We start from the raw sequence: 16,395 nt of genomic DNA on the forward strand, positions 1-16,395 counted from the left end.
AGCAATTGAGGAGTTTCTCTTTTTGTCTCTCACTCTTTGTATCATTGTTTCCAATAAATATTTCGCAATTAAAAAAAACAATTACTATGTCTTGCGCATGATGGAAAACAAAAATAAGAGGGGGGAGGGAGCGGGAACCATGATGTAACAAACTAGCCCTTCACATATGGGCACCAGCATCCCATAAGAGCTCCACTTCAGGCCCTGTCTGCTCCACTTCAAATCCAGATGCCAGCCTCTATAACCTGGGAAAGCAGTCGAGACTGCCTTGGGACCCTTCACATACATGGGAGACCCACAAGAAGCTCCTGGCTTCAGATCAGCTATACTACAGCCGTTGTGATCATTTGGACAGTGAACCAACAGATAAAAATCTCGGGCCCTGCGTGATGGCCTAGTGGCTAAAGTCCTCGCCTTGAACGCGCCGGGATCCCATATGGGTGCCAGTTCTAATCCTGGCTGCTCCACTTCCCACCCAGCTCCCTGCTTACGGCCTGGGAAAGCAGTCAAGGACGGCCCAAAGCCTTAGGACCCTGCAACAGCATGGGAGACCCGGAGGAAGTTTCTGGCTCCTGGCTTCATATCGGTGCATTATTGGCAGTTGTAGTCACTTGAGGAGTGAATCATCAGATGAAAGATCTTCCTCTCTGTATATCTGTATCTCTCCTCCTCTCTGTATATCTGACTTTGTAATAAAAATAAATAAATCTTAAAAAAAAAACAGATAAAAATCTCTTTCTCTCTCAATCTTTCTTATTCTTCTCCCTGTAAATCTATCAAATAAGAAATAATTAACTCTTTAAATAAAAAGCAAAAATATGTATAGATTTATCTCACAATACCTATAATCTGGGAGTGGGGTGGGAAATTAAAGACCTTTAGGAAGATAATCAGAATGCAAGGTCAAATGAAACTTAACGGAGAATATAGGAAGGTTTTATATCTAGACAATTTCAGGGGTGGAGGAGCTCACAGAAGCACTTTCCCTGGAGGGGAAACCTGATCAGTGAATAAGAAGAAGAAACAAAAAGCTGTTTTCACCTGAGACACAGCATGAGGAAATGCCAGCCCTTGAGAAACATGTCACACAGACAGACTGCCAAGTTGCTAAGGTGGAGGGAGTGGGGTGGGAAGGACAGAGCTTGGAGTGGAAGAGGGAAGTGCTCGGGGTGGGTGGCCAAAGGGGGCGGCAAGTGGAACAACGGAAACTTCAACCAGCACCCACAGGGGATGCAGGTGGAGGATTAGACAGCTGAGCCATCATGCTGGCTCCTGAACATCTTTGCATACCGTTTTAGTCAGAATATACATTATATTCTTTTTTAGCACTAAAATATAATGACATTTTAAAATCTGAGGAAGGGCACAATTCAGCCTGTTAGTACCAAAACAAAAAACTAATTCCGCCAGGCCTAAAGTCCTCGTCTTGTACACACCGGGATCCCATATGGGCACTGGTTTGTGTCCCAGTGGCCCTGCTTCCCATCCAGCTCCCTGCTTGTGCCCTGGGGAAGCAGTCAAGGACGGGCCAAAGCCTTGGGACCCTGTGCCCACGTGGGAGAACCAGAAGAGGCTTCTGGCTCCTGACTTCAGATTGGCTCAGCTCTGGCCGTTGCAGCCACTTGGAGAGTGAACCAGTAGATGGAAGATCTTCCTCTCTGTATGTCTGACTTTCCAATAAAAATAAATAATAATAAAAATTTAAAAATAAGTCTACCAAACAAAAAAGCATGAGGTCCACTTCCTCTCCTCTAGTCCAATGTCCTCCAAAGAAAATAAATACATAAAAAGCTTATGTCCTTATTCTAGAGGCTCTTTCTCTTTGTGTCCTGTCACACCTAACTGGAGGCCCACATGGGCATACATCCCTCTTAATTATGTAAGCAATATTTAAAATAAAATTTAAAAAATTTTAAAAAGAATAGTATTACAAAGGCAAGCAATGTAAACAAAGCATCAAGATCCTTATTTTCTTTGATTCAGTTTAAATGTGAAATCCTATGTTAGAAAATTCCCTCAGTCTTACACACCTTTCCTTGCTTTATATTTCTCAAGAGTCATGGAGACATGTGATGGCCCAAGAAAACATAAACAGTCCTCTCCTTCTATCCAGATTATACAATTTGCTTATACCTAGAAGTCAAACTGCTTAAAGATAGGTAGTTTCCATGAGCTTGGGATACTAAAGTCTGGTTCCTGGGTATCCAGAACCCAGTACAGCAGAGGCACCCACCCTGCTCTGAGGTCCTGCCAAATCCTCCAGCCACAGGCCCCCAATCAGGAGGCAATAGGAAATAGCAATTAAGAACACAAATTGGGAGATCAGCAGACAGAGGGGCTCTGTGCTTTATTAACTGTATGACCATGAATACGGTACTTTAGCTCTTCATGGTCTCTATTTCATGACTAATATTTAATTATTAATATTTAATCATTCTAATAAACCTTCTCATATGTTTCAAGGAGGGAAAATAAACTTTCTCTAATGTCAAATAGCAAGTGACAAAGCTAGAATTCATACTCAACTTGTCAACAACTGAAACCAGACTCTTGGAGACAATAAAAATTGGAGGGTCAGGGCAGGTGTTTTGCCTGGTGGTAAAGACACTGCTTCAAATGGCTGCATCCCATGTGCCTGGGTTTCAGTCACAGCCAGCTCCAGGTTTCAGCTTCTGGCTTGCATGCACCCTGAAGGGCAGCAGCTGACAGCTCAAGTAGTAACTGTCGCCCATGTGAGAAACTTGGACCAGGTTCCAAGCTTCTCAGCCTGGCCCAATTCAGCCATTGCAGGCATATGGGGAGTGAAAAATGCAAGAGACCTATCTCTGTCCCTCCTCTCTCTTTGCCTCTCCATTCTTTTTCCCTGTGTGTGTGTGTGTGTGTATGGGAAAGGTAGAAACAAATTTTTAACATTTAATAAAGCATGATGTTGATCCTAAAGTTGCTATATTCTTTTTATTTCTATTTTTGTCCAATATAATATTATGCTAGACCACTCCAAATTCCAAGGAAGTTATGTTAAATATTTACTGAAAATACAGCTTGTGCTGACTTAGCCCAGCCAATGTACAAGCCAAGCCCAGGAGGCCCTATCAAGATGTTTAATCTGAATCCAGGCAGGTCCAGCTCCCAGGGACACTATTATCTTCCAGTGTTACAAAGCAGCCATCAATTGCTAGTCAAGAATTTAACCTTAGGATCCTGCACTATGGCTCAGTAGCTAACTCCTCACCTTGGAAACTCCAAGATATCATGTAGGTGCCAGTTCATGTCCTGAATGCTCCATGTCCTATCCAGCTCCCTGCTCATGGCCTGGAAAAGTAGAGGATGACCCAAAGACTTGGGACCCTGCATCCACATGGGAGACTAGGAAGAAGCTCCTGGCTTCAGATCACCTCAGCTCTGGCAGTTGCGACCACTTGAGGAGTGAACCAACAGATGGAAGATCTTTCTCTCAGTATCTCCTTCTCTCTGCCAATCTGCCTTTCCAATGAAAATAAATATGTTTTTAAAAAAGAATACAAATTTAACCTAGATTAACCCAGATTTCCTAAATCTGAATACTTCTACTGCATAGCAGGGTGATCAACTCATTCTGGCTTGTCCAGAACAATCCTGGTTTTAGTACTGAACGTCCTGAATTTTAGGACATCTTTCATTCTTGGCACAACAGTGGGTTTAGTGAATTTGGGTGGTGGACAACAGGTCAGTGAGGAGACACAGAGAGAATGGCACCAACAACCCTTCATCTTGTGTTGGGTTGCTTTTTTTTTCCAATCTAGTTACTACAAAAAGTCAAAGATATGATCAAGTCCTTGAATGCTTAACTTTGCAATTTAATAATTGGTGAGAAAAATTACAACTCTAACAATTTTCCAAAAGAAGTCAAACTGAACACACTGGAAGGTGAAAGGGGAGATAAGCCTTTGGGAAGGTGGGGAGTGAGTCTCCTCACTCATACTTTTAGGCAGAAAGTACCATGCTTTCCGTTCTTCCCCAGCCCCCACTTCATGGCTACACCTGAAATTATTTATTTTGCATAATTTTTTCTTCTTCTTTTTAAGAATAAAATATATTTTAAAGATTTATTTATTTACTTTAAAGGCAGATTTAGAGGGAGAAAGAGAGATCTTCCATCTGCTGGTTCATTCTCCAAATAGCCACAGCAGCCAGAGCTGTGCCAGTTTCAAAGCCAAGAGCCAGGAGCTTCTTCCGGGTATCCCACGTGGGTACAGAGCTGCAAGGCTTTAGGCCGTCCTCTGCTGCTTTCCCAGCTATATTAGCAGGGAACTAGAACAAAAGTAGAGTAGCCAGGACTTGACCTTGTGCCCATATGGGATGTCAATGGCGGTGCTGGTAATTTCAAACCTGCTAAGTCACAAGGCCAGCCCTGCTTTAGCTTCTTATTAGTTACCAAGGTAAGTTCCTTGACCGGCTGAAGCTCAGTCATCATTGGACACTCTGGCATAGGGCAAGTTATGTATTAATTGTAGGTGAATTACATGAACAAATAAATGATGAGATTTTCTCCAGTATTTCATGCATCGGACCTGTTGTTGCTAAAACCAATGTTACCTCCAGTGGGCATTATGCGTTCCTTGCAGGGGACTTTATTTAATGGTTGCTATCTTCTATCATAATTAAGCCAAGTTTATTACTAATCACTGATGCCCTCTCCGCCCACGACATTTTGCATCTATAGCAGAGCTACACTCTGTTTCCACTTGAATCATGTAAGAGCTCACCATATCCTTCAGCTGTTGGCACTTCTCAGTCAAGATTCTATTGCTCCAAGCCATAATAGGACTATTTCTTTACCCAGGCTTATATCCCTGGGGTTTTCTAATGTTTTTGTTGGATCCATCTGACAGTTATTAAGTGCCCACTGAATACTCTGTGTGAATACCACAGATTCACTCAATAATTTTTTAATGAATGTTTTAGAACTAATCAGAGTTGCAGATTGATATTACATAACTTCTGCCTTCCAGGAATGTCTGTCCTACTAAAGGGAATAAAACTTACAGATTCAAAAAGATAGCTAACAATAGATTTTATGTAAAGCAATGTGCTTAATGTGCCAAATGAGTGATATAGACAATACCTTTGATTGTAATTAGTTTGTTTTGCCCATTATATTGTTAGTGCCTTGAGAATATGTTATTTTTTAACCTCAGCACCTGCCTTTCAAGAGCCATCTGATTTTTAACACGCTTTTCAAGTGGTTCTGATTTACACTCAAGTTTAAGCTCACTCCTGCGATAATGAGACTGAGAGATTTGGGGTGGGAAGGTGGCAAGATAGATTGATGAAGAGCCATCCAGCAAAACACAAGATGGAGAAAAGCACAGAAAAATGAAGACACAGGAAACAGAAAACAAAAGCTGTTTTATTTTTTCATGCATGGGGTAGTTACACCAGAAATGTCAAAAATTGTATGACAGAAAAGAAAGGAGGGGGTCCAGAAAATGTGGGAGGGAGGAGTCACTGAATCCAGTGATTGGGGAAGAAAAGGAAGAACAAAAACCAACTTCAACATCTTTAATTTCAGGAACTGGAATAATAACAGTCAACGTCTATGAATCACGTTGGCAGTCACTGTGGCCTGGTTACTGCACAAGCCATGTCCAGCTCTCTTCTTTCTTGTTTATCTCCCATTACAAAGGCTGGAAAACCAGACAGTCACTTCCCTGGCCTGCTTCACAGACAAGGGTGGATGCCTGAATCACTCCTGGCAATAGGTAAGGAAAAGTCCCTTGGGAAGCTGTTGGAAAAGTTACTGCTTTCCTGATGAAAGAGATAGTTGATACTGGCCCTTTCTCCTTCTTCCTGCCTGGACATGAGCGTGATGCCAGGAGCTGCAGCATGATCATAATGTGATAAGCATCATGATGAAAAGCCGAGAGGCTAAACAGACCAGGCGGAAAGGAGTGCAGGAAAGGGGGATTTTAGTGACGCTACTGACTGGCTGCATCAAACCCAGGACTGATCACCCATAGAATTCCACTTATGTAAGATGACTAACTGTGTTTATTACCTAAACTATTGTGAACTTCTCCGTGTGCTATCACTTGCTGCCTGATTAAACCTGTTACAAACACTGACTCATGCCAGACATTAGCCTAACTTGGTGAGTGATATCTTATCTTTAGCCCCATTAGATGAGGTTGTGATGGCATCAACAAGTCAAGTAATTTATCCAAGGCTGCACGCCTAGAAAGCAGCATGGCAAACTGACCCAAAGTCAGTGTCCACAGTACTCACCACTACATAGATTCTAGTCTCTCGATAATGGTGATAACCACACAGGAATTATGGAAGTTAGGAACAGGTGTAAACAGTTGTAAATTCAAGTGGGAATGACCATGAGGCAATTAGAAATGTCAAGTTCAAAATACAATAACACAAGGGATCTTAGTGCAAACAAAGAATCTGCATTAAAATAGGAACTGATTTGGAACCTGTACTCAACAACTCTACAAGGTGAGTTGAAGAGACCCAAAAATGTAACAATGCTAATTTGACCTGAATAGTGACCTTTGATTGACAGGATGCCTTTGCCTATCCATAAACTAATTCCCTTGTTAGTGCAAGCATTTAAGTCCTGGCTTACAAGTATATCATTTAGAGGAAATCTGTGAGGCAGTGTCCAAGGTTGCTCTCCACTCCTAAATGCCAGGAAAGGCTTTTGGCTGCACATAGCAGTGTAGGCCAGTGCAGAACATGACATCAATCTTCCAGCCCGATGCCAGTTTGCAAAGCTGTGCTGACCTGGCAAAACCACCCTGACTGTGGAGAAGGGCTTCCTGGCCCGAGGCTAACCTGCTCCCCTCTTTATCTGTTCTCAGGAGGGAGAATGAATGTCATTTACCTTCACAGGGCAGAAGTCCATGAGAATCAGAAAAAGAAAAGAAAAGAGGGAGAGAGGGGGAAAGAAGAGGGAAATGAGCCCAGAACAGGCTATGGAAATTATCCCACTGGTATACACATGGCACAGATTGGGGGCAGACCAGGCTGAACCTGTTCACATCACCCGCTGGTGAGTCCGAGCACCAGAACAGAGAGTGGGTCGACCCAGGTTTGGTTATGACACATACTAGTACACAATAAGGAATGCCAAGGTGAGATGAGCCGTACCAGATGTGGTTGCAGCGCCCAAACAGCACATGCGATAATCGGGGAGGAGGCAAAGCTGACAGGGAAATGTGGGCTCCCCTGCTGGACAACTACATCCATTGGAAAGCATGAGTCGGGATGGGGGCAGATCAGAATAGGCAGGGCTGTTACACCTGTGGGCCTCATGTGGGCTAGATAAGGGAAGGGCCACGGTGGGCTGACTGTTCCGACTGGTGCAAGCAAAAACTAGAGTGGGTGAGGGTTGATTGGGCTAGCCGCAGTACTAGCTGGCAGAGGCTGGCACCTGGTACTAATTCTGTCAAGTCAAATGCCAGAACTACCTGGAGAGTGCATAATCTGGGAGTGGGTGTGGCCTAGAAGGGAAATAGTGGGCACCTCCTTCGGGGCTACCACTCTCATTGGACAGCACGAACACCAGGACAGGGGCAGGGGTGGCTGTACAGAAGGGCACCTGCCAGTAGGTGTGTGGGCTGGATAGTAGGTTGGTTGGGTTGAGCTGGGATTCAATGCCCATCGACACGTGCGAGAGCTAAACAGGATGTGGGACAGACTTGACAAGCCTGCAGTGCGTACTGGCCAGCATGGGAACCAGGGTAGGGGGCAGAACTGGTGGGGGTTATGGGGAGCCGCCCCAACCAGGCTGCAGCTCCAACCGGTTTGCGTGAGGACCAAGTATGAAGTGGGAAGGATCGAACTGGACTACAACACCCGTTGGTTCACGAGGAAGAAAGACAGGGCTGGAAACAGAACGAACCCAGCAATCCCAACGACCAGCATGAGCATAAGCTGATTGGTGACGGACGGTGTCGGACTCTGTACTAGCAAACTCGCACAAGAATCAGGTCTGGGATCATCTCAGATGAAGTTTCTTTGGAGATCCCTCCAACTGAACTGCTGATCTTAGAACCCCAACCATGAAGAGACTGTCAGCCAGTGGATTCTGAATAGGGCTCATTGCGATTGGAACTGAGAGATTGGCAGCAATCCAGAACTGATGAACTATCAAAACTGTATGAGCAGGACCCTCAGAGCACGCCTCCCGTTGGGGATCTGGGATGGGTGGGAGGTTGGGTGGGGCTTTTCCCTTTGTTTTTTTCCCTGACCCCAGATACAGGGTAAAATGATATTGATGTGGAAACAATGGTATTACCCACTTTCACCCTGTAGCCCTTTACACTTTGTTCCCTAATCAACTAAGTAAGATTATTAAAAAATAATTAAAAAAAAAAAGAAAATGAAACCAAAAAAAAAGAAGAGGGAAATGAGTGGCACTCATTCTAAATAATAATAAAAAATAATAATGATAACCCGAGCTTGCCATTGTTGCACACTGACCCTGTGTCTTTCATGATCTCACTGGAAGCAAGTTCCTTTTTGATCAACTTCTGATTTACCAGAATCACAAGACATTATTCATCACTACAGATACCCTGGAAGCTGCCTTCTCCCTTTTTATTTTCCCATCTTTCCTCCAAGGCCTACCATTCTCCTGAAGTCTGTGACCTGCACTAAATTCTCATACAAGGCCAACAACCAGGCCGGGAGACTGGCTACACGGCTGCCCTGGCAGAGCTGAAAGCTCACAACCAAGGAACAAGGGAACAGGGGCATCGATGAGCTCTTTGTGACCAACTTTGCCAGACTGACACTGCCACAGTCCTAGCAATGGGACCAACCTAGTCCTTACTGATCTAACACACGATGACAAAGGCCCAGCCGTGCTGGGGAGGTCCTGAGGAAGGGGGAGATGTGCATCACACAGTCCTGGATGGGTCAGAATGTTTCGATCTTTCCTTGGCATCAGTGACACTGGAATAATTTCGCTGTCATTAGTTGCTTCACTTTTAGCACAATCACTTCTGGTACATCAATTAAAGCTCTAATTGATCATCTTTTTGCAATAGCACTCCTGTTAGAATTTAATATTTCTCTAGACTCGTGCTCCAAGTCCTATTATTACGACGAATTAATTCCAATCTCCCTGATTAAGGATGCAAGTCTCCACTTCTTTTCCCTAAAAGTAGTAAAGAATATAAATGGACGAACTTCATTACTGTTCATGATTATGTTCAAGTATTCTCATGTCCCAGGTCAGAGGCCACTTCGCTCTAGGAGGCTCTTTGAAAGCTCAACAACACTACAACTAAAATAACAATGACCAAAATATATATATATATATTCGTAATAATGAAGGCAGGGATAGGAATAAGATAGAATGAGTCACCATGCAACGGCTCAACAGTCTGGGCTGCTCGTATCTCCTGGCAGCTGCGAACAGCTGTGCCAAGTCCGCTTGCCAAAGGGAAGGGAGGCCAAGCTGTGGCTGGAGCCTTGGGGAAGTGGCTCTCTGCTGCTCGCTAAATCCAGGCAGGCTGGGCTAGGACCTCAAGGCAGAATCCAGTCTAGCTTTTTCAAGTACACAAACACAAGAGTAGTTTGCAACTGTTTTCATAATTCTTCAAACATCTCTTTAATGTCCCAAAAGAAAATGAGGGAATATTTTCCTCCTTCATTTAATAACTATTAAGGATATAGATATAGTAGAGTATCTGGCACACAATAGGAGATTAATATTTCTGAAATTAAAATTAACAGATCCTACTGTTGAGTATCTGCATAATGATCTCACAAAGTAGGCATATGGTCCCAGTACTACTATGAAGAAACTAAGAAAGGTAAGTTTAGTAACTTGTAAGTAAACAACAAAACCAGGATTCAAATTTGTGTCTTTCTGGCTCCAAACTTAATATTCTCCCCATTAAGTCATTCTGTTTTGCTAAATTAAGAAAAGACTCTTTCCATTTCTTTTCTAATTATAGAATTCACAAGACCATTCTATAAATGTAAAGCTCCTTTCTATTCTGATCTCTTTATTCTCTGAAAATCACCTCATTCATTCACTTTTTCAAAATGCCGAGGAGGGGCGGTTTGCAGCAGGCATTTAGCGGTGAAGACACCAGCTAATATGTCCATGTGCCACGTTGGAGCAGCTGGGGCTGCAAGCCCTAATTCCAGCTCCTGACTCCAGGTCCCCACTCCTGTGTACCCTGGCTCCAGTGACTGTGTTCCCGAAACCCCTTTGGGAGTCCTGAATGGTACTCCCATCTCCTAACGCTGACCCCCAGCCGGCCCTGACCGTCACAAGGGTTTGGGGACAAAACAGGCAAATGGGAGCTTGCTCCCTCTTTCTCTCAAACAAAATAACTTAGTTTGGAGGTGCTTCCATATTACCATCCTTCCTCCCTTCTCCTCCACCCTCTCCCTCTTCTTCAGTCCTGCCACAGAAAGAGGTGAATTCTCCGTCTTCTCATCAAGGTGGGTCGGTCTCTGCTTGCACTCTGTGTATAGCATCACTTGCCTGCTTCAGAATGCTTTGTGGTGACCTTCACACACTGGATCAATAAGGCCACCACTCCATTTTCAGGACACCACTCTGTGCCAGGCACCACTATTCCATTAAATCTCCAAAATTCCTCAAGGAAAGTGTCAACCCCATTTTGCGGAAACAAAGTGTGCTCCTGCAATTGTATTTTTGGGGGAGCTAAGAATAAGTCTGTTAGATTATTCAAAATAAATATCTCGGTTTCTATCATCCTAGTTCTCATTTATACTCTTAATTTTAAAAATTATGATCTAGAACTAAAGTATCAAATTTAATATCAGAAATGGCAAGAAAGGTGAGAAAGCCAAGGAAAAGCTTGCTAAGACTATTATTTTGTTCATGAGGGAATCTAGATAAGTATTAACCCTAGATTTCAAGAAAAAAAAATAGTATGCATATTACAGATGTAACAGTAAAAGTTATATGAATAGCAATAGTGGAGCCAACACTGTATGTAGTGTGCTAAGGCTCTGCCTATAACACCAGCATCCCATGGGGTGCCGGTTCATGTCCCAGGTGCCCCACTTCCAATCCAGCTCCCTGCTTACAGCTTGAGCAGCACAGGATAACTCAAGTCCTTGGTCCCCTGTACCCAGCTGAGAGACCTGGAAGAAGCTCCTGGCTCCCGGCTTCTGATCAAACTCCAGCCATTGTTGCCATTTGGGGAGTGAACCAGCAGATGGAATGCCTCTCTCTTTGTCTCTCTCTGTAACCCTGCCTCTCAAACAAAAATAAAATCTTTTTTTCTTAATTACCAAAGGGAAAAAAAAGGAACAGAAACAAAATTCTCAACAATCACATCAGTAAAAGAAAATAATTTGAACACAGAATATGTATCAATTCAGTAACAGACCAGAAGAAAAGGAAAAAAACAAATGAAGAAGCAATAAGAGCATTAAATACAAAGAAATAAACTTGCAATGAGAGGAGGAGGCTAAATTTATTAGTACTAACAATAATGTGAATGATTTAAATTATCTTAATCAAATTCAAAGAAGTTTAACGTGAGTTGAAGCAATCTAATCTAGGTATTTTACATACAGGAAATACACTGAAAACAGATCAAGTGGCAGGTGTTTGGCACTGTGATTAAGACACCACTTGCAACACCTACATCCCATGTCAGAGTTCCTGGTTCAAGTCCCTGGCTCCTCTGCTTCCTTCTTTTGAATCAAAAGAGGAGTAGACAGGCCTGGAACTGGCCCTATGATATGGGATGCAAGGGTCACAGTGGCTGTTTCTTGTTCACAGATTGTTTCCTTCTTAGAACACCTTTCTTTATTTATAGGTTATATATTTCATTAAAATTTTCTGGGACTATGACTATAAATTTTAAAATCTGCTAGCCCCCGCCCCCTCTTGATTAATTTCCTTCATGGCCAGTTTTCTTCCTGTTTGCTTTTATTTTATCCATGTTTTCAAAGTTGTGGGCATTCAAGTAGTACAATCATCCATTGTGTCTGCATGTTTAATTTCTCAGATTCAACCAGTCACTGGTGAAAAATACTCTTTAAAAACTGTCTTTACTAAACATTAGTAGACTTTCTTTTCTTTTATTATTCCCTAACAATATGGTTAAACAACTGTTAACATGACATTTAGTTTGCATTAGGTATTATAAATAACCTAGAAATGATGTAAAGTATATGAGAGGATATGTGTATGTTATATGAAAAATACTATACTGTTTTGTATAAAGGACTGAACACCTGCAGATTTGGGCATCTCTGCAGGTCCTGGAACCAACTTCCATAGATACCATGGAATGACCATATCCTACTTTATAAATTCCTTTCAAAAGATTTTTACAATAATTTCAGAGGCTGGCTCCATGGCATAGTAGGTTAAGTCTCTGCCCGTGGCGCCAGCGTCCCATTTAGGCAGCAGTTCCATTCCAGTTGCTCCGCTGCCAATCTAGCTTCCTGCTCATGCACCTGGAAAGCAGGGCAAGATGGTTCAAGTCCTTGGGCCCCTTCCTGTACATGGAATACCCAGAAGAAGCACCAGGATCCTGGCCTCAGACCAGCCCAGCTTTGGCCATTGCAGGATTTGGGGAATGAACCAGTGGATGGAGATCTCTCTGTGTCTTTTTCTCTACAAATCTGCCCTTTAGAGAAAGATAAATAAATCCTTATAAAGTACTTTCAGACTTTCAAATTAACTATAAGAATAGTGTAAAAAATTCCCATATACCCCTTGTCAGATTCCTCAAATGCTAACAATTTTGATGAACATTTTTAAGACCCCTGTGCACATACATCCACACATTTTGGGGTACATATTGAGGTCTTTGTTGACTTACCTATTCATTTTTGCACCCATTTTTCCCCTGAAAAATGAAGAGTAAGTTGTAGAAAACATATATCCTTGTTTCCAAGTAATTGTGTGTTTGCTTCCCAAAAGCAAAGACGAAAGGAACATAATTATCAATTAATGCTGATTTGAAGTTATTCTAGATTATGACGATTTATTATAGATTATGATTTATTAAAGTTTTGCTAGTATTTCTACTATGATCTGCTAGGAAAATAATCAGAAACTTCTATTTAAGGATCTAATCCAAGATCACATATTATATTTGTCATCAGTATTCCTTTTCTTCAAATTGTACCTGATTTTATTTTTATTAAAAATCTTCTCAGGATTTTTTCCCACTTTGTTGAAAAAGCAGGCATGAAAAGGGGGTGAGAAACAGAAAGAGATCTTCCATTTGCTGCCTTACTCCCCAGATGCTTGCAACATCCAGGACTGGGCAGGAATAGAGCCTAAAACTTAATCTGGGCATCCCATGTGGTGCAGCAGCTCAAATGTATGAGCCATCCCCTGCTACCTCTCAGGTCAGCATTAGAGTGAAGCTGTTTCAGTGGCGGATACTGGGACAAGCTGATTAAGCTGTAGGTGCTCTATAGGAGCCCTGATTCAAGTCCCATATATCCCATTTCTGATGCATCTCCTTGCTAATGAGCCTGGGCAAACAACAGATGAAGACTCAAGTATATGGGACCTTGTCACCCAGTGGGAGAGCTGAATGAAGTTCCAGAGTCTTAGCTTAAGCCTGGCCCAGGCCTGACCATTGAACTAGTAGATGGAAGATATCTCTCTTTCGCATTCCTGCTATGTAGTCTTTCAAATAAATAAATAAATCTTTCAGGAGAAAGAAAAAGAGGAAGAAAGAAGATGGAAGGGAGAAGAAGCAAGAAGAAAGCTACTAACATACCTGGAAGACCTGGGTGGAGCTCCAGGCTTCTGGTGTTAGCGTGGACCGGTCCAAGCTGTTGTGGCCATCCGAGGAGTGAATCAGTGGATGGAGAGACCCAGCTGCTCCTCTCTCCATCCAGCTCACTGCGAATGCAACCTGGGTAAGCAGCGGAGGACGGCTCAAGTGCTTGGGTCCTGTTCCGACCTGGGAGATCTGGAAGAAACTCCAGGTTCCTGGCATAGATCCAACCGTCGCAGCCAATTGGGGAGTGAATGAGTGGATGGAACATCTTGGTCTCTTTCTCTTGTCTTTCCTTCTCTCTCTAAATCTGTCTTTCAAACAAATAAGTAAATGATTTTTTAAAAAGTGATACTAAAATGTTAATGAAGGCTAAAAAAAAATTGTGTTGGTATCTGTGACTGCTGTATCATTAATAAAAAAAAGTTATTCAACATGGACATCAAATACAAGAATTTGGCAAAAATCAGTATCTTGTGAGAATCAGTTGTCTGTAAAAGAATATTTTATACTTGATTACAACATACATATTATACACTTTGTCAGTAGAATCCATAATAAGTATATATATACCCAAAGAGAACCAGTTATTAAACATTTCCCAGTATAGCACTGGGAGGTATCCAGTAAACCAAGATTGAAACCTTAGTAAAGGGAATTAGAGACTCCGGTTGAACCTGTCTCCAGAAATATTTCCTTTCTTTTTATTTAAAGATTTGTTTCATTTCTTTGTGAAGTAGAATTAAAGAAGCAGGGAGAAAGTGGGAGATCTTTCATGAGCAGATTCACTCTTCAAACGGCCACTATGACCAAGGCTGGGCCAGGCTGGGCCAGGCTGGGCCAGGAGCCTGGATCTGCATTTAGATCTCCCACATGGGTGATGGGGCCCAAGCATTTGGACAATTTTTCACCGCTTTCCCAGGCATGTAAGCAGGAGATTGTATTGGAAGTAGAGTAACCACTACTCAAATCCAGTGCTCATATGAGATGTGTCACAAATGATGGCTTTAACCCACTGCACCACGATACCAGCCTCAGAATATTTTCTTTCAAGTGGTTCAAGTTTTGAGACATAGAACTGATAGACAAAGCAAACATATAACTCAATACACTCCTTAGGCTTTGCCTAAATATTATTTAGATAGATATGATACACACATGCTTCTATTTCTGAAAAGATGAGCAAGGCAAACATACGTAAGAAAAATTGTAAGATGCATGCAAGCAGCCTGCAATCCTAACTTGCATTTATTACTTCGGCGGAGAACACACCAAAATCTGCTGCCTGAATGGTAATATCAAGTATTAAATGTGCATGGGGCCTGGCAGTTGGCCTAGCAGCTAAAGTCCTCACCTTGAACGCCCCGGGATCCCATATGGGCGCCAGTTCTAGTCCCAGTGGCTCCACCTCCCATTCAGATCCCTGCTAGTGGCCTGGGAAAGCAGCCAACGACGGCCCGGCCCAAGGCTTTGGGACCCTGCACCCGTGTGGGAGACCCGGAAGAGGTTCCTGGTTCCTGACTTCAGATCGGCACAGCACCAGCCGTTGCGCTCACTTGGGGAGTGAATTATCGGACAGAGGATCTTCCTCTCTGTCTCTCCTCATCTCTGTGTGTCTGACTTTACAATTAAAAAAAAATAGAGAGATTTATTTTCTTTAATCACAGATACTTGTAACTATTCCTACCACAAAAATGAACTATTTATATAAACACTTGCTTATTAGGTCAAAGAGAACTTCCAGTGGCTGGCACAGTGGTTCAGTTTAGAGGGTTCCACAGCAATTTCTCCAAGGAGTTCAGAGAGTATTCTACAACACTTTGATCAAAGGTTTTCCAAATTCTAATTTAAAAAACTTTTAAAACAGCATTTAACACAGTGTCTGGAATTCAGCAAGGAGCTCCCAACCTCGGCAAAGGTTCTTGGCTATCCAGGTGTGACACCACAACCTATTATGGTCAAAACAAAACAGAGCCGACTTGCTGGATGTGCAGTGAGTCAGTTACTGACACTGGAGTGGTGGAAGAAAACTTTTCAATTGCAGTGCACAGAGCAAGCAGTTAGGCAGCTACTACTCAATTCTTAGACTCCCCACTCTCTGTTCACATCCCTGTGGTATTTTCCAGCACATTAGTTTAAATTGATTGTTAAACCAATCATCTAATTCTTTGGACACAAACTGTGTGTCCAATGATTGAATTCTGTTCTGAATTCAACTCAACACTAACTTCCTGAAGTTAGCATAGACCCCAAGGGCTCAGTCCCATAAGACTGCCCCCCACTTCAGGGTGCCAGTCACAAGTCCAGGCTGTCTGAGCATCTGACCAATCAGCTATAAATCATGAGCATCCATAGTCTCCTCCTTGTGTCCAAAAATGTGTTAGAATAACTCACAAAACTTGTGGAAAAACTTTACACTTATGGGCTTCTAAATCAGTCAACTCAAAACCAAAACGTCAGGTGGAGAAGAGGAAGACAGCATGATCCTGGAGACAAGAGAGGCACGTGGCTCTCCAGTGCCCTCCCCAGATGTGCCATTCCCCCTCAATGCATTCAGCCCCTGGGAAGTTCACCAAACCTCACTGTTGGAGCTTTTATGCAGCTTAATCCTCAGTGGTGGAGTTGACAGTTTCAGCTTTCTCATAACTTGGTATTTACG

Source organism: Ochotona princeps, chromosome 14, assembly GCF_030435755.1.
Source record: "Ochotona princeps isolate mOchPri1 chromosome 14, mOchPri1.hap1, whole genome shotgun sequence".
Taxonomy (NCBI): domain Eukaryota; kingdom Metazoa; phylum Chordata; class Mammalia; order Lagomorpha; family Ochotonidae; genus Ochotona; species Ochotona princeps.